We start from the raw sequence: 27,225 nt of genomic DNA, 5'->3' as shown, positions 1-27,225 counted from the left end.
ACAAACCCCAGGCACCAAGGAGAGGACAGGAACAAGTGCTACAGATGCGGCAGTATGGCACACGCAGCCTATGACAAACGGTGTCCAGCCTTCAGAGCCAAGTGCCTATACTGCGGGATCATGGGACACTTCGAGAAAGTCTGCAGACGCAAACCCAGGAAGACGGCAGTAAAGTATGTGACGCAGGACTCCGAAACAGAAGAAGGAGGGGGTGAAGAAGATGAGGACAGTGTACTGTGCATAGATGACCAAATCTTGGGCATAGACTGTTCCCAGACACGCAAAGCGTTGTGCGACCTTACCATAGGAGGGATTCAAGTATCCATGGTGGACGACTCAGGGTCCCCATATTCCATCACACAATGCATTATTTGGGACAGAGATTTCGCACAGATCACAGGCACACACCTCCTTCCCCCGGACATCCATCCTGTCACCTTCACAGGGGAACCCATACCCATGGTGGGATTTTGCCATCTACAATTTGCATTCAAAGGCCGCACGGTGGACGGGAAACTTTATGTAGCAGAGAAGGGACCCTCCGTGTTACGATGGGTGGATCAAGGAGAATTAGGGATTCAACTGAATCCAGGTGGCACGACGCAAGTACTGATGACAGCACCAGCACACACATACGAAGACAACAAGTGGAAGTCAGAATTCCCAATGTTTTTTCGAGGCACCATCAACAAGTTGACAAAATGTACTCAAAAGATATGCCTCAAGGAAGGAGCCAAACCAGTAAGCCATATAGTAAGGAACAATATTTTAATTGCAGAGAGGCAGTGCAACAAGAACTGCAACGATTGGAATAATTGAGCCCATCGAGAGCGCAGAATGGCTGGCTCCCCTGGTCGTAGCCAGGAAGCCCAACATGAAAGTGCGCCTATGCATAGACTTGAGGGAGCTCAATAAAAACGTTATAGTAGAGAAGTTCCCATTGCCGAGGATCAACTAAATGTTAGCCAAGACAAAGGGCATTAAATGGTTCTCCACCATCGACTTAACTTCTGCATACCACAAGATAGCATTACACCCCACATGCAAGAAGTTAACCTCGTTTATCACACCATTCGGGTGCTACCAATTCTGGCGGAAGTGAAGAGGCATATCAGGTAATGTGCACAGTGCAGCAATGCAGACAAGACGCAGACCATACTGCGACCACCATTAGGGAAGTTCAACAATCCAGTCAATCCATGGGACGAATTGGCAGTAGACATCCTAGGCCCAATATTGGACGCGCAGAGAGTACCTAAGTATGTCATCATGCTCATAGACCAGTATTCCAAGTGGCCGGAAATCGAGATATGTGAAACAGTGAGCACCGACACCGTACTTGCCTTCCTCACTTCCACATTCCTGAGGGAAGGCATTCCAAGAGTCTTAACATGCGACAATAGACCCCAATTCACGTCTGACAAGTGGAATGCTTTCATGAAACGGAATGAATGGCATACAGACAAAACATACCCTAGTATATCGCCCGGCCGGGAACGGCCTAGCTGAAAGATTCAATAGGGTCGTCAAGGGGTCAGTACAAGCAGCAATCAATGCAGGAAAGAATTGGGAGACAGAACTCCGGTGTACAGTATGGGCTTATTGGATCACTCCCACCACAACAGGATATAGCCCATTCAAAATTTTGAGAGACAGTCATCCATTCACCAGAGATAACGTGGCGTGGAAACAATGCCCAGTACAGAGCAAATGGTCACCGGCGGTGGTGCGTTGCAACCTAGAAAAAGCACAACAGATCTACACGGACCACTATAACAAGCGGCACAAGGTCAAAGAAACGTCGCTGGAAAGAAGGGAATGGGTCAGAGTGAAGCTTGCCCAGTTGAGGAGAAAGGGTGACAGCAAGTTCAGTACCCCACTGCAAGTAAGAGAAGTATACATCAGATCTGCCTTATTAAGCGCCTGGAAGATATGGTCCCAAGACAGAATGTCCAAGTGCAACAAGGTGTTGAAGTGGGCCAAGGCGGGAGCAACGCTACAGGTACAAGATGACAACTGGGACTTGGAGGAGGAAGAACATACAGCGGACACTGAAGCACCCAGCAGTAGCACAAAGGACACGAACGCAGAAGAGACTAACATCACCAGAACACAAAAGAGTCCAGAAGACACAGGCCGACATGAACAGCAGGAGAATCAAGGAGCGAGAGGGGTGGACACTGGGTTCACGAAGTGGAGACACCAAATGAGGCCCCACCCAGTGACAGCAGAGACATGAGAACATGCACCCGTTGAGACACACCCGCACAGGCAGAAGCGTGGTATTGCCAAAAAGGTATCAGGAGTGATATTAACATAACCACCTATCAACATGAACTATCTTGAGCCACTTCACTTAGTTGTTATTGTTTGTATTGCAGCATTGCTAAGGGCCGGAGATATGTAGAGTTGTGCTCCAGTGTTCCAGTCACGTGATGGACCATTTTGGGGGAGGTCCGTAACCCAGCCGCTAGACGGGCTGGGACTGTTCCCGGCGCTCCCATTAAAAGTGTATACTGCCACACAATCCGGTGTCCACCTCGTAATCATCCCTTACCGCCTCACAACAGTGTTGAGTATTATCTGAGCTGCAATGGGGAAGATAAATCAAAGATACACTGTTGCTGCGCTCGACTGCATTGCGTCCCCAGCTCTGGTGTTCCTAACACTGAAGCTGTTTTGCCAATTCTGGTGTCGTGCACGTGACCTCTATTAAGGGGGTGGGGCTCATGTGTGCTTAACATCGAGGCGTACAGGCTCTCCCTCATACACTTGATGCCTTGTAGTCCTGAATCAATAGTGGTATAAACAGTACTACAAATGCCAGAATGCAAAGAACAGTCTGTATGGGATGCACTATTCACACATGGAAGATGAACATTTGGGACCTTTGTATCTCTCTTCTTTTCGTGCATGTAGTGGCCTTTTTTCTCTGCTTTATCCATTTATTCCTGTCCATCCTGCTATCTTTCTGCCCCCTTGTTCTCTGCTTCCTTCTCTCTTATTAATTTACTATCCCCTCTTTTGTTTAATATTGACAATCATTTGCAGTGACTTTGTCTTCTTGTTTCTCTTAGGTAGGCAGGCCAGGCAACTAATTTGTTTCTGTCCACACCCAGTACAAGAACACTCACTAAAACACTGGGGGCATAAGACTTTCGTGATACAAAAGACTGAGTTAATTACAAACGTGCCATCTCTCACTGTTCTGGGACTAATGAAAGGAAGACAGTGCTTTCAGTAGAAAGCAGCTTTGCTCTCCCATTTGTTTATTCTATTTTTCTTTTCTTATAACTAATACCCCACAATTGCAAGGAAAGAACTGGACTCAAGTTCAAGACACTAAATGAAGTGAGTTGCTCAGTTGAATTACTCAACTGGGATGCATTACATTTATAAATCCCTCCAAGATTGCCTGTTTTTGGATTAGATCCTCAATACTTCCAATGATCTGAAGGTTGTCATTATACTTAATGTATTTCTAATGACTTGTCTCAAGTGTCAGAAAAAATACACCCTCTGGAAGTTCTGAGCAACTGGATATTTCCTCTTAATCCTTAATGACATCTTCCCCTCTTTCCAAGTAGCTCTTAAAATTAATTATGTAAGATTTCCAAGTTGCAGGCAGAGACTTCTTCATTTTAACTTCAGGGACTAGGTTCCAAAAGCTGTGCCCCAGGGCTGCCAAGGACTGAATGTCACTTTGCATAGACTTTGCTGCTTGCATGATACTGCCATAGCAGACATATTTTGTTCCACTACCTATTATGTATATGATTTTGCACCAAATTAAACAGTGAAAAAGGCAGGTTTGCCAGCAAATGAATTTGCATATTTTAGTTTAGGTTTTTATTAATGAAGAAGAACCCAGATTTACGATGACCCGTTTTGAAGAATGGCGCAACAGAATACTTTGTCAGAAAACAAAACATATTTGTGCATAAAAAATAGAACAACCTGTAAAGTAGTTTCTAGTAAGTGAAAGTAAGCAGGGCCTTAATCCCAGTCTCAGTTCCACTGCTTGATTATGGCACTAAACTACAAATCAGCAGGTCGATATGTGAATCATAAAAAGGACGTGAAAGGTTTAAGTGAACAAAAACACTTTGAACATTGAAAAAAGTAGGTGGAACCAGTGCTTAATTTGAGCCAGTGCTTAGCACCATCACCTAATCCTCAGCACTGATGCTTTTAGCACAAGTTAAGGACACGCTCATTCGGAGTCCATACGATTTCCCCCAGAATCACAGAAATTTGAGCCATGCCAAGACTGGAACCGGTTCCGCAGCTCCGAAATCGGCAGTTCTAGACATTAGGCCAAGTCCTCTCCAGAATAATAAGTGCCGGGGATCTAGTCAGGAGGCAGTTTGCACCAGAACATTTCTCTTGTTAGCGCTGCCTCCAGAGGAGAGCCCCAGCACTTTTATTTTGCAAATTAACCACTGGGGGAACCATTATCAAATGCAGACACATATGCCATTTAACCATTTTCTCAAGGAAATTATGCTGTAAAAACATTGTTTGTCCTCCTCATTCCTTGGTAGGAAACCTCCCAAAACACATGTGGAAGGTCAGTAAATAGGACCTTATTTTTGTATTATTTACTGATGGCTCCCCAAATAATGCTTGGAAACAAAACAGGCAACCTTTTCTCCAAATGTATTGGAGATTGTACTGTCCACAACTCAATCTCACGAAGAATGGTAGGGGGTCCCAAAGACCAGTTCTTCCGTGCTACATATCAAATATTACACCCATCTAAAGAAGAACAGGGCTAATCACATCTGAAAACACCAACTGGGGACAGATATGCTACTGGGAATTGTCAGGCCCTCAGCCACTTCACTGTGACATGCTTCATCAGTGGGCATTCTCACACTCGAACTCATGTGAGTTCAAGTGGGCTTCTGCCACCTTTTCTGGGAGCAAGTTTTTTTTATTATTTAGGACGAGATAAGGTTTCTCTTTCCGTATACCATACTAAGGTGTGGCTCACTTGATCTCACATGAGTTATGTTTTTCCATGTTCTTCTTTAATTGTGAACAGAAGATTGCATTGTAAAATGCATCAATTGGCTCAATATTTTAGAAAAATATATTGGTGGGAGAGTCCCCCACCGCTCATCATCAGGGCTGGACTGGGAACGCAAACCGGCCCTGGCAATTTAGTCGGACCGGCCGGGGGGGGGGGGGGGGGGTGGGGGGTTTGGGGAGTGGAGGGAGGGACAGGGTACGCATGGAAAACACTGCAGCTGCTTTTGTTACAGGGGGCCGATATTTTAGCTATGCTACAAAACCAGCCCTCGGTAACAAAACCGGCCCCCCATGGGTCCAAAACCGGCCCCCACCCTGTTGGCCCACCGGGGAAATGCCCGGTGCCCGCTACAGGCACTCCGGCCCTGCTCATAATCTGTAAACGCCATAGTTATATTTGCACTCTCTCACATGCTTCACTCTACCACATCGATTTTGGATGTGCTTCAAGGGGGTGCTGAGGTATTTTTTGGCTTCCACCCTAATTTCAGTAGTACTACAATAGTACAATTCACATACTACAAAATGCAATTCACTAACCTATATGCAGTGATCTACGTCTCCTGCTCTCCTGTCTTTCCTATGCAGAGATAACCGGCCTGACCTTGGAGATCTCTCCACATACACATTTTTGAGGTAAATGTGTGAGTGGCAGGGAAAATTTACAACTAAATGGGAGGGGTTTAGGGAGAAGTAAGGAGGGTTTAAAGGAAGGCTGGTAGGGTTTTTATAAAGGACCTGCACACTTTGACGAAAGAGTAATTCTATTCCTATTCACATACTGCACTTCTATAGTTACTGCAGTCAAAATGGACCCAGAACAGTACTGCAGCTCAGACCTGGAGTACGTCTTGCATCAGGCATGGCCAACTACTGCAACTGCAACACCCTCCCATGGCAAATAAAGTTGGTACAGACTTAAAATAGGACTCAGTAGAAGATGGTTCAAAAGAATATTAATGTATTTCTACTATTAAAAAAATGTATAAATACAATTTAACTTAAAAAAATTAGACATGAATAAAAAGTACATATACATTTATTTTTTAATATTGTAATAAACATTTCTAATTTAGTATTTAAACTTCAGTAAATTCTATTCACAGCATTTAGTAATTGTTAATACATAACAAATAAGTAGAAATATTTTACTTTACGCTGTGATATTTTTTAAAGTAACTCTTTAAAAACGTAATTCAATATATTTAAGTTATTTAAATATTTATTTTCAAATTAAGTTAATATTGCTGTAGCATGTTCCACTTTGTTCTTCGTTTATTATACATATATAAATGAAAATTTAACATAACATCATTTTTGCAATTTTTCTTAGGTTTAGTAAACATTTTAACTTGTTCCTATACCTTACCATATGGAAGTCTTTGCTCCAGTGGCACAGAGCTCCACCTACATGTTAAATGTTACTAGCAATGACTTTAAACTCTTACATTTTGTTCCAACACCTGGTTTCATGGGTTGTGGACATGTAAGTCTAAACTTTGAAGTAAATTTACACTTGTGAATGGTGGCTGTCAGTGGGTTATAAAGGTGTTCAGACTGCATACACAACCGATCCTGGGCCTCTTTACAGAGAGCACAGAATGACTGTCACATGTGTACCAATTCTAATTACCATTTTATATGAAAATATGTGAAAGAGGTTTACAAACTTTTTGAAAAAGTAACAGCCACAAAGGGACTAAAAATGCTGTGTTACGCATGAGGAGAAAGAGACAGCAGTATGATTTGTGAGAGGGGGCATGGGAAGGGCCGGTGACACAAGGGAGTACATTGAAGAAAACAGTGATAAATAGAAAGAAGATGACTTGTGCGCTATGCGGATGGAGTATTTCAGGAAGATGTCGGGAGAAAAACAGTGTCTAACAGTCAGAAACTACAGAGGAAAGTGGTGTGATGGGGAGAATAAGAGTGCTTGGGACAATCTTGACACCACCTTCCCTTACAGAGACCTTAGTACTGTTTAATTGTGTGTCATTTTTCCAGAATTCAAATATTTTAAATGTCAAGTTTTAAAAAGTGCTGCTAATAATCAGTTGGTGAATTTATTGGGTCTAGCTGGTCCTAGGCTGTTGTGTTTCTATCTAAGACCCTAATTCGATATTCCCGATGTATGCCCTTGTATGGTTAAAATAAATAATATCCTTATAAAGGCATAAGAATCATATCCATATTTAGTAATAGCCCATGCAGTCCAATTATGGCAAGGCTACTCCCCTAGACTCCTAGAAAGTACAACGCGTTCTTTAAACAAACCAAGCCTCCAGCAGCCCGGGAAATCCCCCATCTCTTGTTTTGATTTGCACAAGAACTCCTAGAGTCCAGAAAGAACTGTTAGTTCTTAGTGACGTCTTATGTCCAACCTTACGTCAAGCCCGGCACCTTCCAGGTATAAATATACCAACGTTGCCTTAAGCAAACACACAGTAGTTTGGAGCAGAGCGGCTATCTACTTGCCCGAAGCCCAGCTGATGCGAGAGCCGAAGGAAGCCGCCCCTCTCTTTTGACGCACTGAGAAAGACGCTGTCTTCTTCTCCAGCCGAGAAAATTCCAGCTCCGGTGTTTCCAGTCACCCTTGCGGGTTGCTGGGATATCGAGTCCTGAGAGAGAGATACAAGACCTCCTATATTCTATTACCAAGGTACGGAGCTGAATAAACCCTTAAGAGAATTCTTGATTCAGATTCCTTGGCAAAAAACCAACTTAACTTAAACTGCAACTTACTTACTCCTTCCCACGTATTAGGCTTAGGTCAGGTACACCGGGGTAGGCGTATCTTAGAAGCACCGGTTGAGTACGTTAGTCAATGTTTTTATGTATGTATATATTTTATCCATTTTAAAGTATCATATGGCTAAGAAACCATATCAATGCTTTTACAGTATTATTTTATAATACTCCTTTTACTGTACGCACTTTACTTCATGATAAGTATTGCAATTGTGGCAATTCATTTCTCTTGCATGAGAAAGAAGACTGCTCCATAAATAACACCTTTTATTGAAAACGGTTGTCTCTCTATTTCTCTGCACTCTGGTGAAACTAAGTATGCACGATTGACTGAGTGAAATAACCGTCTATCGTTTTCACACGACTCTAGAGATACACTCTTTATTCTGAGGGAGCAAAGTTGTCATGTTTATGCGGCTGTCAGAAACTAATCCCTTCTTGTCTAAATCCGGAGAGTTACCTCTTTCCTGAACATTCGAGAAAGTTTCTAGTGACCTCTGAGCTAGCTGGCAAAACTAATTAAGTCTAATATAGTCAGTAGAGACCTAGTCGACCTCAGTCCTACGTCTACACTGCTGTTTATATTATTCCAATGCGCAGAGCCTATTGGGAATATAGGAACTACACTACATGGCACCCAACGTTTGGTAAGGCGATAATCTAACGCATGACATTAGAGTAACTAAGTCATGCTTTTTCACACAGACCCTTTTTCCCGTAAAAACTCCAAAAGACGTCTGGAGTGGGTAAAAGGTTAATATCCGCCGGAACTTAGTAGGAAGAGATTCCTATGTATAGTTTTTGGTTTAGTCAACGTTGAAGGATACAGTGTTCCAAAATATTGTGCACCTAATCTTTGGTTCCTTGAAACTTGATCTGCAACAAAAACCTTTCAGTCAGTAAAATGCCGGAAGGTGATGAAGAAAGAGATGCTTTAGAGTCTCCACTGTTGTTAGATGACACGACTCTCCAACAGAATGACCCGAATGCTATAATCATTCCGGTAAATGTAAGAAGAACTATAATTAAAAAACTTATAGAAAATGGAGTATCATCACGAGGTGGTACAGTCATATTCGTGGTAGAGGCCCATGAATATCGGCAGACAGAGGTATTCTATTCATGGATACACTTTCCAGCAGAAAACGCTGTAACACAAGACTTCCACTATTACAAAATAGAGGAACCTCCGGATGAATACACTCCTTTTGAGGACGTTGAAATCCCACTAACTTACCAAGAGCACCTGCTCTGGTTTAAAGGCGCCCTAAAACATCAAAATCACATCACAAGGCTCGGTCCACTAGGTAGACCAGGAGCCACGTGGCCGGTTTTAGCCAGCTACACACCACATCCAGACATTGATAAAATGTCAGACCGGGAACTTTTAGCTCAGCTAAAACTACTAATTAAAATACGTAGACAATTGGTCCAATATATAATGCGGACTTCAACAGTCCAACCAGCAATAATAATTCCACAGAACACCCCTCACCAGGGGAACACAAATATAATCACACCACAGAATATACAATCTGCCATTGGCAAAATACCCGCAAAACGGGAACAAATTCCATTCTGGTTAGCACAAAAAATCACGCAGATAGAGGCAGTATTTCCTGATACTAAACCTCATGAGAAACACATAATTCTGACTATCTGCCTTCCAATGGGGGTCGCATCACATGTGGAGGAATGTGACACTTGGGGAACAGTCTTTGCTTCAATATACACAAAAACACATGGTGTTCCGTCTATGGCGATAATACCAGATGTGCTACGACAGATTCAAAATGAACCTGCTTTAACTCTGGGTATGAAATTACTGAAAGACTTCAAGCAGGTCTCGGCTTTATTATTAGCCAACATAAAAGGAGAAGCAGCATCTGTGGCGATCCGACAGAAATTGAAAGAAACAGATATAGCAGAACAACCATTTGAACTTGCCAGAATCATAGAAAAATCCTATGAAGAACTACGTAGAGATAGTTTGGGTGGGAAACCAGTAAAACCCCAACTAACTGAAAATCCTGAAAAAAACCTTTATTAAAAATAATCTGAATACTCCAAAAAAGAGTTGGGATGGTAATAAACAATCCACTCGCAAAGAAAAACTATTCCAGTCCAGAGGAAGGTCTCCTCAACGGAGAGAAAGATCTCCGGACCGAGGACACAAGTCTCCCCAGAGGGAGCCCTCTGAGAAAAGATACAACCTTAGAGATAGGGATAAATTGAGAAAACCTGATAGATATCAAGATATTGATACACGTCCCTCTCGATCTTTTCAGACTTCCTCACAGAAATCGGAAAGAAGAGGACGGTCAGAACACAAAGAAGAGCACGTCAAGTCCAAAGACAAGGAACCTGCTCATCAAAGTAAAAAGTTACAATTTCCAAAAAACAATGTAGCAAGTATTAGAATAAAACATGCCGAGGATACTGAGGACACAACTGAAAAACGGAGAGTGGGCCCAGACAATGCTAGACAGTGCAGCAGAAGTGACAATAGCTCGCATGATCCTGATGAATCTTATGGAGAAAGTGGACACAAATGAATACATTCAAGGGGAAACTGCAGACACCAGAGTTAGCAAACCCCATAAATTATACGAAATAACATTGCGTATAGAGGGAGACAAGACTAGGAAAGTAAGGGGTCTCTTTTGGGATAACCTTTTGAAGGGCTATGACATCCTGTTAGCTGAGAAAGGCTGTCCACCAGAGTTTGTCAGGGAGTGCCCTCATGGTGAAGAAATGATTATGCCTGCCTTTCTCGAATCATATTCCAATACATAAAAAATATACATTTGCAAGAAAATGGGCAGTAGCCCAAGCTCCTGCATTATATAAAAATCATGTAGGTTGGAATGAGGATGCTCCTCCTCACTAAATCCAGTTAAAAAATCAACCCACTGCACAAAGGCAGTACCCAGTTAAACAAGAAGCTAAAAAGCAAGTCAGGGAGATCCTAGATCAACTTGAATACCAGGGGGTGATTGAAACATGCACCTCACAAATGAACAATCCTTTGTTTCCTGTCTCCAAGCCAGACGATTCATATCGTCTAGTTTTGGACTACAGACACCTAAACTCCTGTTGCAAAACATTTGCAGTACAAAACTCACACAGTGCAGCACTAATGAATAACATTATGAGCACAAAATATAAAACGACATTAGACATCTCTAATGGATTCTTTTGTCAAAACATTGCACCTGAAAGCAGGTATTTGACCACTTTCTCAATAATGGGGTCACAAAAACACTTCTGTCGACTTCCACAGGGATTCAAGAATAGCCCAGGATTATTCTCAGCAAGGGTAACAGAGTTACTACAAATATATGATGATGAGGCATTATCCTATGTCGATGACATCTATCTCACAGATGATGACCTGGAGACACACTTGAAAAGAGTAAACACCATAATACTTGGGTTCGCAGCTGAAGGGTACAAAATCAATTTTAAAAAGTCATGAATTGCCCATCTAACTGTCCTGTTTTTAGGATATGAATTATCAAGTGAAGGCAAGAGCCTAGCAGACAACTTCTCAGAGAAGTGCGCTGTATTCCAAGCACCTAAAACGCTGAAGAACTTACAATCAATACTAGGTTTCCTGAACTTCGGAAGAACAAACATTCTAAATTATGCAGAGAGGGTTAAACCTCTATATGAATTAATAAAACCTGATTTCAAACCAATAAAATTGGACTCAGAAACACACAGAAATTTTAAGATCATTACAAACAGACATGTTAGCTAAAACAAAATTGCAAACTAGCGAAAACGTACGCAACCTTGTAATCCGAGTCATCCCAGGAAGATGCGGATTCACGTACCTAACCTCTAATGAGGGAGAAACGGTACCAATAGCTTACAAATCTCACTTGCACACACAAGCTGAAATGAAATTCAGTTCTACTGAAAAAATTTTAATAGCGGTTCAAACGGCTGTAGCAAAAGAAAGAGCCCAAGCCCAAGGCAGGAAGATAACTGTTCTAACAGCAGAATCAGCCCTTGAGGCATTAACAAGCCCACGCAATTTGAATACTGTGGCATTAGACACAAAATGGATACAATGGGAAAATTCTCTTGCTGCAGAAGACGTGAAATACTATTTTGACCCAAAAATGGAAAAACTAGAAGATCTAGAGAATACGAACCAGAATATCTTCTGCCAATCGAAATTCTGCCTCTCGAACAATACACATGTGTAATCTACATGGACAGATTTGCACAACACTACGATGTAGAGAAAAAATCCTACAACGCAGTGTGCGTGATTGTTAAAGGTCGCGGCGCTTTGGTAAATTCAGACCAATAGTCACCAAAACTGAATCACTCAGAAACTGTTCAGCACCGCCAGCTGAAATAAGATCTTTAAAGATGGCACTTGAAAATGCCGATCGTGAATTCCCGACACTAATAGTGTGCGATTCGCATTTCTGCGTCAGGTCTTACAATAAGGACTTGCAGAACTGGGTTCAAAACGATTACAAAGATGACACAGGTGCCACAATAAAGCATAAAAAGCTTTGGGAACAAGTAGTTCTTTTGCAGAAAGAACTACAAAAGACTCACGTGATACATACACTGAGTCATCAACGTGATGGCGTTCACGTTGCAGGGAATTCATTGGCTAACAGAGCCACAGCGGAAGCGGTTCAACCAGCTTCCGTAGCCACAAAAAAGCGTTCTAAAAACACATAGACGGAGAAACCATGCTGGCGGTAAAAGCCTCATTAAAAGGCGACTATGCAGCATTACCTCTCGACTATCCACTCAATAATACATACATAATTGATGCAAACTCCGTTCCTTTTGCTCAAATCCCTGGAGTGGGGGACAGAGTAATTCCAAACACGAACCGGAGAGTCTTCTTGATTGAAGGCGCGCACATGGGATTGGGTTTAAGGCACCAATAGATCGTGAAATCTCTAAAAGAATTACTATAAGAATACCGGTGGCCGGGATGAGCCTGCAAAATTACAAATTTGCAAAGGATTGTCCAGACTGCAATAGAGATCGCAGTTGTGAACCGGACCAGACTACTGCCAGGACTCCTTTATTAGAAAGCATCAGGCTATCTATACACAGAAATCCAGACGGAGAAATGCATTCCCATAAATATTAAGACTAGGTTCACTTAAGATGTAGACCCCAGCGCTCGGCTGACGCCAGAACTGTTATAAAAGATTTGCGAGTCTTTATCGGCACATACGCAATTGGCATGCTACATTCTGACCAGGGTCCTGCGTTTAGCTCTCGGGCTTACAAGGTGGCCATGGCCAGCATGGGCATTGCATTGCGGTACTCTTCTCCCTTCCATCCTGAGGGAAATGCGGTATTGGAAAGAAAAAAACGCGACATAAAGCAATCTATAACGGCGAGGGTATTAGGTTCGGTTGATGGGTGGGTCAAACAAGTGTCCAACGTAGTCTTAACAATCTGCCAAGAAATTCTCTAAAAGGTCTCACTCCCTACGAACTATTGTTCGGTACTAGAATGCACATTCAGGACTTAGATAGTCACACTTCAGTGGTAGAGGAAAAAGCCTTTGATATCAACGACCGTTTGGCTGTTTTACAGGAATTAAATGAAACAAGAAGAAGTCTGAGTAATATAAAGTTAAGGCCAACAGCCACTGAAGAAAAACCACCTGTCCCAGCAAGACCTGTCTGGATTCCAAAGATTGGGGATCTGGTCAGAGAGAATTTGGGCCTTCTTACAGAAAAGCAGCACCTGTCTTAGCTGTCAGCGGAACAAGATCAGTAGTACTACCACCCCTTGCTGGTAAAAAGGAGAACCGAGTTGTATCCATCGACCTGGTAAAACCACAATCATGTGGCCAATAATAAGTAGTAGGCCCAGTGGACTCCCAAGAAGTAGCAGAGGACCAAATTTTGCTACAATCCAAGAGGTTCAAACTGAAAGACTAATCACATTTGATAAACATGCAGTGAATAAAAAAGGACTATGCAACAAAGCCATTGAACTTGTGCCTCTTGAAACCCAAATTGCAACAGTTCGTCAAGAAACACCAATCTACAACGATGTAGCCTCAGACTATGCTAATGAAACAAAGAAAGATCCAAAGGCAAATGAAAATCCGGAAGCAATTCCAACAATTGACAGAACTGCATCTGGCTACTTCATCAATTTTGATGACTTTTCTGAAGATCCAAGCGAGCATGAAGAAACGCCAGCAACAAAAACTTTCAAATAAAAAATTACTGAACTTTTTCACCAACTAAAAGAAACATATCTGATTTCACCATGGATTGAATTTTGGATTGTGTTAGGTGTACTTTTCCTCCTGCTTTGGCTCATCATGGTTTTATGTTTGGGTAGATTTATTGATGGAAAATATAGTACAATAGACATAGCAAGTCAGAACATCAACTTGGTCCTAAAGCCTCACACATCCTCTCACATCAAGAAAAGAGAACTGTCATCAGTGAACATCACAGCCAATCCAATACCCGGTGGGGTAGCATGGGACAAAACGGATTATGAAATCTATGGCCCGATTGAGCTCTTGAAATATCTACACCAGTTTAAGGTTTCCTTAAGTGACTTCGTGACACCAAGATCTTTCTCTGATGATTGGGACTTTGAAAACATTAATAATATGATGTCAAATTTAGTAATGTCAGCTAAATTCACAGAACATGATTATTTGCAGGGTTCATCGAATTATGAAGAGTTATATTGTTATAATCATTTTGGTGATCACTATTTGCATAAAACTGCTCAGCCTAGAAATGTTTTAACTTATAACCGATGGGAACATTGTCCAACTCCGCCAAAAGGCAGCTCAAAAACATTTTTTGAGAAATTCCAATACATCTCAGGGTTTAAAAACAGTGATCCAGAAACTTTTTATTTTAACATGTTAAATAAGACAGGAATGAAAACAATGTTGACAAATACTAAATTGATTTATTCTGAAAATTTTTATAACAAAATTTCTACATTTGGTTTTGAAATTTGGAAAAACAACATTTAAACAAAAACCATCTGGGGTTCAAAAGACTGGCAGGTACAAGGTCCAGAAGCATTATTTAGAGCCTGCATGATCCCAGAACAGATAATATTCCTGAATGACACAATTCAGCAAACAACCTGTCTTGGTTTAGCCAAGATAAAAGACTTAAATAAACCGTCTATTCCGAAGCCAATACCTGATAGTAATAGCACTACAGATGTTGAGATAGACGTATCCCATATTTTACACCAAAACAGAACAAATCCTGATTGAAAAAAATGGTTGATCTGGCCCACAGACACTAATAACTGTCTAGATAGATTCCTGAACAAAACACAGGGGTTCAAACAGAACAGGCCAGACCCAAGATACTCCCAGAGACAACATCCAGGGATAGTTACAACATACAGTGTAGGGAAACTATGCCTCGAATGGCTACAAAAATCCACACTGGCTGAAATTAAGCAACACTTGACTTTATTTAAGGACGGTGCTGACTTGTGAGATTTCATACTGGGACCTCGCAAATAACGTCAAAAACGTTTCATAGCGGCCGGTATATACGCTGCATACAACGAAGCTTGGAAAGAAACACAACTTGAAACAGCAGAAAAAATACGAGAAATTGATCGTATTAATTTGGAAAAATCACTTTCTGTAGTGGACAATGGGTTAATGACTCTGTCCTCCAGAATATATTCCAGAATATATTCACTGGACAGCATTGTATCATCTGCTATTGATATAATATAGCAGGACTTGCTAATGTTACAACATGGTAAGTCCCAATTGCGTTCTATTGTACAGCTTGGCTGGACGTTGCAAAATCTGCGTTCAGGCTACGTGCTATGGCGTTTAATCAACACAACGTCATTATTCTCTATCTTTAACCTTACTGATAAACAAATCAGTTTGGCACAAAAAGGAGCAGACTATACGATCCAGAGCATTGAAAAACTTGAGATATTACCATTGACAATGTCAGAAAGACCTGTCATTGAATGGAAAATACACGGAACAATTACAATTCCGATAACAACGTTCCAGTTTAAATATTGCCAAGAGTATATACCAGCAGGCCAGTATGAAAGGTTGGGTAAAGGATACATCAAATCAACCTGGGACTTACCTTACACACACAAATGTTATAGTGAAGGAAAAAAGGAAGTATTCCTTAGTGGTAATCATTGTAAAAAATCACTAAGTGGTACACTTCTTTGTCAAGGTATTAACTTGCATGGAGCCTGCGAAGGGTCTTCAAACAAACTTTCATGTCACCTGCATGGCACTCCTGCAAAACAGATAGAGCCATTTTTCAGACAGCTTTCCAACGGCAGTTATGTTCTAATAAGTGACCACAGCTGTTGTGGCATGGTTCCAGGAAAACCCTATCTCGTAACTGTCACTTCCAGGGTCATTTGCTGTATGCAAGTATTGTATCCACACAGCAATCCAGACATGGAGGCTGCGTTGTGGCCTTATTTGAATATCTCTTCTATTCGAATTGATACTTTAAGCAGAATGAAGTCTATTCTTTTACAGACAACTGTGCCTTTAACCTCGTCGAAAGAGACGTATGATCTGCAAATTGCAAGGACAGCGCAGAGATACATTCCCTATTATCAACAAATTGCCCCGTCCATTTCGTAGAAATGTTAAGTCAAATCTTAAACATGTCTGATACCAGTGGCATCGCACATGTATTTAAGACAGTTTTTTTCGGGACTGTTAGCACCCTTTGAAACAGTTCTGGGCATTTTCCCGAATTTTGTCCATTCGTTATTTAGCCTGCCTCTTATTTTGGGACTCGTAGCAGGAATTTTATTTTTGATCCTTCTGCTCCGATATGGCAAGCCAAGCCACAGACAAGACTCCAGCAACGATGGGAGAAACGATCCTAGCTATACGCTACCGGGACCGCATCACTAAATTCCTCAGATTAGCCCGGCTAAGAGATCTAAGTACAACTTGGTTTCTTTCATTCATACCAATCTGGCAAGATTGCATCTTACCTGTGCTTCGATGTATGCTATGCGGAGAAGAATGCATGTTGGACGTCTGTCTTACACTACCATCAGCAGTACCAATGGATATAGATACCTTGCTAGGTCCGGTAACGACTCATGCATCGTGTTGTCCCCAGCGCCTACCTATTCTGATGACGGCATTCGTTGAGACTTCACCACTACGAGTAGGAGGCGGTGGAGTACGAGATGAAAGCAGCACCACACCGGTACAACCTTCTGTGAGCATTGCTGATCCTGACATCGATGATAGCAATCATTCTCACATATGCACAATTTCGGCATTTTTGAACTTGGTCGAACTTTCACCTGATGTTGTAGACCAATTTTTTGCAAACCAGTCTGATATGATGTTCTCCCCTGAACAACGAGAATAACTTTTTAAAACTTCGAGCACACAGTGTTCCCTGAACTCTGAATTCGGCCTTCAGTTTTGATAAACAAAAGCTACTGAAAAACATTTGGAACTATTTTTCCCCCTGAAAGCGAAATTATTTTTTTTTCACTTCCAAAATATTTAACCTTTTTTCTGGCACAAGGTACTCTGCTTAAAGTAGAACTATTCTTAGAGAACAGAGCTTCTATTTTAGGAACTCTAGAGACAATATTTTACCTCAGCCTCTAGCACATGTACAGCATTTGTATAAATATGTGATGAAATGGTCTCGACCTTCTTTTCTGTATACAGAGCCATTTCATGTGTAATTTTCGCAATTCATTCAGCTGATATATATATATATATATGCATTTAACTGAATGATAACACTGCTTGAAAAGCGTACAGTACCAATACTCATTTTCGTGTATTTACCATATACCATTTCAAATGCGAATCATGTATTTTGGGGTGGGTTGGAAAACACACATGCATCGTTATATGTTTAATATTGCTTAGTTTTTAGTAATGATGGACATTAGTGCATGGAGTGGGTGTTGTGTTTCTATCTAAGGACCCTAATTAGATATTCCCGATTTATGCCCTTGTATGGTTATAATAATAAATAATATCCTTATAAAGGCATAAGAATCATATCCATATTTAGTAATAGCCCATGCAGTCCAAATACGGCAAGGCTACTCCCCTGGACTCATAGAAAGTACAACGCGTTCTTTAAACAAACCAAGCCTCCAGCAGCCCGGGAAATCCCCCTGCTCTTGTTTTGATTTGCACAAGAACTCCTAGAGTCCAAAAAGAACTGTTAGTTCTTAGTGACGTCTTATGTCCAACCTTATGTCAAACCCGGCACCTTTCAGGTATAAATATACCAACGTTGCCTTAAGCAAAACACCCGGTGGTTTGGAGCAGAGCGGCTATCTACTTGCCGAAGCCCAGCTGATGCGAGAGCCGAAGGAAGCTGCCGCTCCCTTTTGACGCACTGAGAAAGACGCTGTCTTTTTCTCCAGCCGAGAAAATTCCAGCTCCGGTGTTTTCAGTCACCCTTGCGGGTTGCTGGGATATCGAGTCCTGAGAGAGAGATACAAGACCTCCTACATTCTATTACCAAGGTACGGAGCTGACTAAACCCTTAAAAGAATTCTTGATTCAGATTCCTTGGCAAAAAACAAACTTAACTTAAACTGCAACTTACTTACTCCTTCCCATGTATTAGGCTTAGGTCAGGTACACCGGGGTAGGCGTATCTTAAAAGCACCAGTTGAGTACGTTAGTCAATGTTTTTATGTATGTATATATTTTATCCATTTTAAAGTATCATATGGCTAAGAAACCATATCAATGCTTTTACAGTATTATTTTATAATACTCCTTTTACTGTACGCACTTTACTACATGATAAGTATTGCAATTGTAGCAATTCATTTCTCTTGCATGAGAAAGAAGACTGATCAATAAATAACACCTTTTATTGAAAACGGCCATCTCTCTATTTCTCTGCACTCTGGTGAAACTAAGTATGCATGATTGACTGAGTGAAATAACCGTCTATTGTTTTCACACGACTCTAGAGATACACTCTTTATTCTGAGGGAGCAAAGTTGTCATGTTTATGCGGTTGTCAGAAACTAATCCCTTCTTGTCTAAATCCGGAGAGTTAACTCTTTCCTGAACATTTGAGAAAGTTTCTAGTGACCTCTGAGCTAGCTGGGAAAACTAATTAAGCCTAATATAGTCAGTAGAGACCTAGTCGACCTCAGTCCTACGTCTACACTGCTGTTTATATTATTCCAATGCGCAGAGCCTATTGGGAATATAGGAACTACACTACAAGGCAGATGTTTCTTGTGTGATATGTTTGGCTGCAACAGCAGAAAATTCACAGAGAGGCAACTGTTTACTGGTCAGGTGGCCTGATTTGTGAAGCACATGATTTTAGTTCACATGTTTTTAGTGACACCCATAATTACATATGATATGCCTCTTAGAAAGATTTCTTAGTTACACTCCTTGGTCACACTCTCTTCTGGGACCACCCCACCTTTTCCATTCCTCTTAAAGCAGGTAATGTTCTGGCAATAGCAACAAATAAACCTTTGATTAGCAACACCACTGCCTCAAAAAACCTCCAAAATGCAGCTTATGTGTGATTTATTACAAGTCAAAACTGATGCTTAAGTCATATCTGTTACCACCTGAAATCCCATTAGTCACAATAGCATCACAGTCTAGAACAACTCCCTAATCTGCACAACTCTACAAGTTCAAGATAAGGGAAACCCCCATGATGGCAATTACATAGATATTCTCATGTAATAATAGAGGAGGATGAGTTAATAGATTTTTAAAATGGTTTGGTAACTTGAAGGATAAGGGAACAAGTGATCAAGGGGATTCTACCTTAGGCTGTAGAAAAGAATGCACTTTGCAATTATTACATTTAACTTCACTATTAGTTTATTGTGACTAGGTCTACCTATTATACTTTTCTCATTAAATGATGTTTACATTATCAGGAATGGAAACAGACAATCATTGCAGCCCACTTTTAATCCACGTTTATGAAATGGTCCCTTAGTTGGAAAGCTGGGCTTAGCCTTAGTCAGGGGTGTTTCAAGTTCCTCTGCCAGCCTGTTTCACTACCACTTGCCTGACCACTTCGCCTGTTTCACTACCACTTGCCTGACCACCTCCCAGTGCAGTGCAGGGGTTGTCAGTACAATCCAACTTATTATTTCACAGTTGGTGGAGTGGGGATGCTGTGTCCATTTCGATTACTGTGGGTGGGCAATGCCTACTGCACCTAACATCAGAAGGTTCACACTAGGCCATATAGATGCCGGAAGGGATAAGTTGGACAGCAATATCTGCCACTTACCTGTTTTCTTCATAGCCCTTGGACCATGGGCAAGTTGTGGTCAAGTAACAACAATAGGCCATAGGCATCTGACCCAAGGCTTGACAGGAAAACTCATAATACCTTTAGGGGACCCATTGTACACCAAGCAGGCCCAGGTAGGACTCTCTACAGATCTACAGCCCACCATCCCATTTCCAGGCCGATGAGTTTGTACATTACCTCTCAACTGGGCTGCACAGCCATTACAGTCACAGGCGAGTAAGAACTCTACCCATTTATGTAAATATATATTTTATGTCAGGACTGTAGGAAAGCAGCTCTGAAAGGAGGCTCATTTGCCCAAGGACAATTCAGAGAGCTCCATGCTTGCCTCCTCTGGTCTTAGGTAGACCAAGGGGCTTAGAGACTATTCCCCATTCATTGACTTCAAGTTCAGACCTTGTTAGGGAGGATTAGACACTTAGCTGTCTCAGGTAGACCATGTCCTGTAATTAAGTACTGCCATGTGCAAGACAATATGACTCTTTCTTGGACCTCATTGTTTCCCAGAGTTAGATGGTTTGGGTGACCTCATCATGACAGGCCAGGGAGGGATTCCGACTTTACCCGCAGGAGCACAGCCTCCACTGATTTAGGATTTCTTTCCATTTCAGTTACTCTGATCATGGGAAAGTATATTATGAGCCTAATAAGTGAGGTCTTACAAGGTGTTCTTTCTTAGGAGAGGATCTGCTGATGGGCTGCTGCTCTTCAGTGCTGTAGTCTTCTTAGCTTGCTGTCATTACACATGTTTCAGACCAGCAGGAGAAACAGGAGCTATCCTATGAGCAAACTGCGTAACTAAGGGAGAGTGCTATCCAGCCCTATTGCCCCCCACTTTTAAACAGTTAATTGTTACACCCCAGACTCCTGGTCAGAAGACCTCAGACTCAGACAATTTTAGCTGTGTTCCAGGATGCATGTCCATTAACCTTTAAAATATTGACAAAGACTATAGTTACTGACTCAGTCTCAATGATGTAGGAGTTTTACTGGCCTGATGAATTTCCTAGACCAATCATAGACTTTTTGTGGGCTGAACCATTTTGGCAAAAACATAGAAGGATCCTAAAAGCCCCGGTGTGGTTTCTGTTTTAATCTTGTGCTAAGGAGTTTACTATAAAACAACTAGTATGTTGTCTATAACTATGCAATTTGAATCTTGCAATTCCTCTCAATAATAAAACCTGCCACCCAAACTCAGAATGGGTGCTTGAGAGACAAAAAGGCTTACCACGTGTTAACTATGGACATTGAACCGTATGAGGGAACTTGATCGTGAAGTACGCAACATAATGTGGGTGAGAGTCCTGAGTCCTTATAAACAGGAACTGGGTGAGGTTTTCCAGATAGCATACTGTTGCCAAGGTTTTTTGATGATAGGGTATTTTCACATCACACCCATTAGAAGGACACAGTATTATTTGGTTAATTTAGCTATAATTGATAAAGCCTAAGGAAAGACTGCTTAGCTCATCCTCAATCTGCAGTAGATCACTTATCTCTGATCCCTCTTTCTAGTTTGAGAAGCTATTGATAAGTCTGCCTATCTGGTTCAGCCCAGATATCCAGTGCCTCCTTAATTTGAAGTCCAGACAACCTGCGCCATGATCTGACTCTGAGGGACTTGAAGAACTGTCATTCCTTTTTACCACCTTGAGCTGGAAGACCTTGCCGGCTGTGAGAATGGATTAAGAGGGTGAGTGTGACATGCTTGCTCCAGCGAGGGATGATTTAGTGGGTTTGATCTTTGATCTTATCGGCTCATCCTGTTCGGTGGCATTTCACACTGCCTAAATCATAAATTATGGGTTTCTTCACAACTGCATTCCTTCCCTTGAGAGTGATTTGCTCATGGCAGAGGCTGCGGAAGTGGCATGGCGTCCTCGACGGCCTACCAGCACACATCAGAACATTGCTATGATTGAAGTGCGGACAAGAAATGCGGGAAACAGCTGAGTAGGGAGGCCTGAATCCAGGGGAATCTTTAGACTCTAAAAAGCCCTGGGCTTGTCGGGGCACTTCAGAGCGATGCTATGACGTCACTCTAGCAGGAGGACGCAGAGGCAGCATGGAGCTGCACTCTTTCAGCCTTTCTTTTGGGCATGATTATGAGAGTGCTGTGCCTCTCAGAGAATGTAGTGAGTGATAGCCTAATGGGGATGTGGTGCTCCTTGGTACTGGCAAAACAGTCACTAAAGGTAGGACAATCTTGTTTTATAAAATGTATAGTTGTGCTGTACTTTTTTGAGTGGTTGTTTCCTGAAATATGACCTGTCCATATTCTCATTGGCCGTTGGTTTTCCTCTGGAGTCTTCTAATTAGTTTTCGATGACCTTATCAGTGCTGTGGCAGTATTAAAAGCTACCAGGGTGGTATGTTTTCTGGTATCATTTGTTGCTGACCTCAGAATGCAAACATGCAGAGAAGGCAGATTGAGGCTGGAGGCTGGGGCTGCTGCACGGTCTTATGGTGGTGGTGGTTTGATTTCAGCCAAGGAGGTACAGGTCATGATCGATGATGCAGATGCCAAGGTGTTTGCATCTAGAAAGAAGTCTAAATCAAAGCATTTGGACAAGGCTGGAGACTCTGACTCAGGATCTGATTCACCTTCGTCTATGTCTAAGGCTACTGGTGGGAAGTATATTTCCCATGATGAGTCTCTTATATTGGATCACATAAGAGCGAATCTTGGTTTGGAGCTGGCTGCAGTTCCAGAGCAGGGAGATATGTTTCACCAGCATTGCAAACCTGCTTGGGTGGCTTTGACTCTTCACCCAATGATTAAGAAGTATTTATTTTGGGGATGGAAGGAACTAGACCATTTCCAGGTCTCCAGATTCATCATAAAGGCTTATTTCCTAGAGCAGGAAGAGGATTTGCCACTTTCGGTGAAGGTAGATACTATCCTGACTCCGCCTATTACGTAGTCTTCCATAAGTGCTGAGGACTACTCCCTGTCTGATCAAGTGGACAGGAAGATTGATAGAGGTTTGAAGAAATCTTTTGGGGCGGTAATCTAGCCTTGAGAGTGACATCTTATGCAGCCCTGACTTCTGACATTTCTGATCACTTGGTGAGCATGGAGCTGGAAGTGAAACTGTTGTCGGATATTTTGGCAAATATGATTAAAGGAGCAACAGTGGCATCCGGTGCCGTGCTTATGGCTTGGAGGCATTTATGGTTGCGAGATTGGAAAGCTGATTATGCTGACAAGAGTGCTTTGCTGAAGCTGCAGTTTAAAGAGCACAGGCTGCTCGATGATCAACTGGACACAATTAAAAAGGCCTCTGAGTATAAGAAGCACACTTGATCCTTTCAACCCTCTGCTCTAAATCTTATGGATTCTGGAATGAGAATGCATTGGATAATAAGAAAGAGTCAAAATTCTGTGCGGCAAAAAAGAGAAAATATCAGCACGAGAAAGGAAAAGGTCAGGATTTTCCTACCAGGTCTGGATCTTCAAAGCAGCAGTCCTGACTATCATGTGGATGGTTGGATCATGCACTTTTCCCAGGCCTGGGTGAGTTCCATTTCAGATCTCAGGGTAGTGAACATTGAGCAGAATGGTTATTGTATAGAGCTCATTTCTTGGCCTCCAGACTCAGGCTGCATCCATGCACATGTTCCTTGGAGGCAGGAAAAAAAGGAAGGTGCTGCATTACTTTCCAAAAGGGTAGTTATCCCAGTTCCTCCTCAAGAGCAGGGGCAAGGAGTATTTCTATCTTGTTAGTCCAGAAACCCTCGGAGGATTATCGACCAGTGCAGGATTTGAAGAAACTCAATGGCAAGACCATTCATTTCAGTATGCGGTCCCATCAGCAGCTGATTTCCCTGGTGGCTCCAGGGGACTTCATCGCAACTATAGACTCACAGGGGGGTACCTTCATGTCCCAGTGCACAAAGACTTTAGGAAGCTCCTCCGATTTGCAGTAGGGGACCGGTGCTTTCAGTTCTAGGTACCTCCATTTGGACTAAAATCAGCTCCTCAAGTGATTACCAAGGTGATGTCGCCCTTGGTCGATCTTCTTCATCGCTGAGGAGTAGCAGTTTAGCCTTGTCTGGATGATTGGATTGCAGTATCTTCTTCAGTTACAGTTGTTACAGGATCATCGGTTTTGGATCAATTGGAAAAAGTCCAATCTGGTTTCTTCCCAGGACCAGACACTCATTGGGGCACATGTCAGGACTGCGGGGGGGAAAGTGTTGTTACCCAAGTCCCGGGTGTTAACTCTTCAGTCCCATATCTTGGAGCTAATGTCAATATCACATCCTCCTCTGTCCTTCTGGATCAGGGTTCAAGGGGATTTGGAAGCTTGTCTGTTTGTGGTTCCTTGGGCAAGGTGGCATTTAAACATCCTGGTGTGTTTTCTCTTAGCTCATTGGAATCCGCAATCTCAGGTTCTGACTCAGGTGGTGCCCATGTCCGAGGTCATTCGTCTAGAGCTGGGTTGCTGTCTGCTGCAGGGGAATCTAGAGAAAGTGCTTTCTTTGTTTCAGGTAGATTCAGTTGTCATTACTATTGATGTCAGTGGGACGGGTTGGGGAACGTAGTTGTGGTCACAGCAGGCCCAGGAATTCTGGTCTCTACTCCAGGCTTGCCACTCCTGCAATTGGACGGAGCTTTAGGCGATTTGGTTAGCTCTTCAGCATTTTGTGGATCTTGTTTAAGGGAGTCCAGTGTGGATACATACGGACAATATAACCGCCAAAGCCTATCTGTGCTTGTGCACAGAAGACAGTTCTTTCCCTAAAGGTTGTGTACTTTCAGGGGTGTCTCAATGTGCGAGCGGATCCGTCCTGCCAGGATTATCATCCAGCTCCCCAGATCTTTGCCCAGATTTGCATTTGGTGGGGGTGGATCCCTTTCTGGGTCTTTTTGCTTCAGCCCACAATTCTCTTCTACTCCAGTTCTGTTTAAAGAGCAGGGAGTTGGGGGCTTGGGCTTTGGAGGCGATCTCTTGTGCATGGCCGAGGAGGTTGCTGTATGCTTTCCCTCTGTTCCCTCTCTTACGGAGGTTTCTTCTTCAGGTTCAGATAGAGAGGGCTTGGGTGATCCTAGTAGCTCCTCTATGGGTCCGCTTTTCCTGGTTTCATCTGCTAGTGGAGAGGAAGGTGCTAGGAGTGGGTGTTCCTGCTGGTTTCATCTCCTCTCATGTTCCTGGTTCTACCTTTGGAATCCCTGGGCAGGCTCTGGTTGGTGTCCTGTCACTTGCATGAGAAGGTTTGAGGGCACAAATGGTATCATATTCTGTGGTGCTAGCTATTCAGACTTGTAGGAGGCTGTCTACAAGGACTTCCTATGCTTGTCATTGGGCTACGTTTGGTAAATAGTGTGAAGGGCATGATTGTAGGCCTTTGCATTCTCCTCTTGCCCAGATCCTTCAGGATGGGTTTGCTGTATGTTAAAGTATTTTCACTTTAATGGTTCAATGGGCTGCTAATTGTGCTTTCCGAGGTCCCTGGGCTAATCTGTCTGACTCTTTGTGGTAGGTGGTTAAACTCTTTAAGGGGTATGGGTATTTGCTGGTTCCTACTGTACAAATTTGTCTTTCCTGGGATCTCCTCATTGTGCTGCAAACATTCAAATATCCTCCCTTTGAGTCTTTTAAGTCTGTGGATCTTCAGATCTTGACTCTGAATGCTTTTTCTTGGTGTCGATTACATCTACAAGATGCCTGGGAGTTGGGATCTTTATGTTGCACAGCTCCTTTTCTTCAGATTTTTGAGAATTGGCTGGTTCTACGGTCAGGGCCTGTGTTTTTGCCAAAGATTAATTCCACCTTCTATTTGCAGCTGGAAGTCAACCTCCCGGAGATCTTTCCTAATCCTCAGTCTCCGGAGGAGGCTGAGTGGCATGCGCTGGCATCTGATGTCAGGTGCGCTGTTCTGATTTACTTGTCAAGAGTTCAAGATTTCCGGCTGGTGTCCTCTCTGTTTTTTAATTTTAGACATGCAAAAAATGGTTTTGAAACCTTCTTGGCAGACTTTGTCTAGATGGATTAAGTCTTTGGTGACTGTGGCCTGCAAGCAGTTTAGTCTCCTGTCTCCTTTGGGACTCCAGGGGAGATCCACCAGGGGGATGTCAATGTCTATTGCGGAGATTCAGGGTGCTTCTTTACCTGAGCTCCACAGGGTGGCCACTTGGGCCACACCTACCACCTTTATTTACACTATTGGGTGGTTCAGGGTCCGGATGTGGGGGAGGTTTTTGGCCCAAAAGTTCTGTCCTCTCTGTTATAACTGGGCTATCTTTACTTTTAATTGACAATGATTTGCATTTTTTTGGATGTAGCTGAGCAGAAAATTGTACAGTTCTCTTGGTCTTTTTTGGTTTGGTATGTCTTACAGTGTAAAGGAAATACGTGAGGGCGACGAGGAGGTAATGCTTCCATTACTTACAGATAATTGCATTAGTCCACTCACGCTTATTTTCATTACGGTCCTTCCCCCTACCGGTTGTCAGGCAAACTGAGTCTATGGCGGTTTTTAATGAACAGGATATGTGAGGGTGTGTGAACAATTTATATGGGTAGGGGGTGTGTTTAGGAGGCACGGGGTCCTCGCTGTGTAATGGAAATAAGCAAGAGTAGGACTCGGAGTAATGCAACTACCTGTAAGTAATAGAAGCATTCTGCATCTTGACAGGCAACAGCACAAGGACTGGCATTTGCTAATCCTGGCCAACACCAATGCCTTCCCATCAACATCAGCTTCAGAGGGTTTGAAACTGTGTTTTAAGAAGGAGAAGATAAAACTACAAAAGCTGACACCTTTTCCAGTCGAAGTCTTTCTGCGGTGAAAAAAGCGAAATATGCTGTGCAGGAGCAGGAATTCCTTGCCTTGAAGGTTCAATAAATACTCCTACAGCACCAAATTTACTGAAAAGACAGACAACAATTCCCAGATCTATGAGACTGCGTCAGACAAGTTGGATTCTACAAGGAATTTTTATTTCATCTAATTAGCTTTTAACATAATACGAACCCCACACTAGGCCTGTTTCAGGGCTTTCCTAAAAATGGATTAAGTTTACAGAACAATGAATGCAGTAAGGAAAACGAGTTAAGTGGTGGCCAAATGCATGGCAAATAAGGGAAAGTACAGTGGAAACAGACAACGGGGAAAAGAAAAAGAA

Source organism: Lissotriton helveticus, chromosome 8 (assembly GCF_964261635.1).
Source record: "Lissotriton helveticus chromosome 8, aLisHel1.1, whole genome shotgun sequence".
NCBI classification, from domain to species: domain Eukaryota; kingdom Metazoa; phylum Chordata; class Amphibia; order Caudata; family Salamandridae; genus Lissotriton; species Lissotriton helveticus.
Note: the sequence above shows the minus strand (reverse complement) of the source record.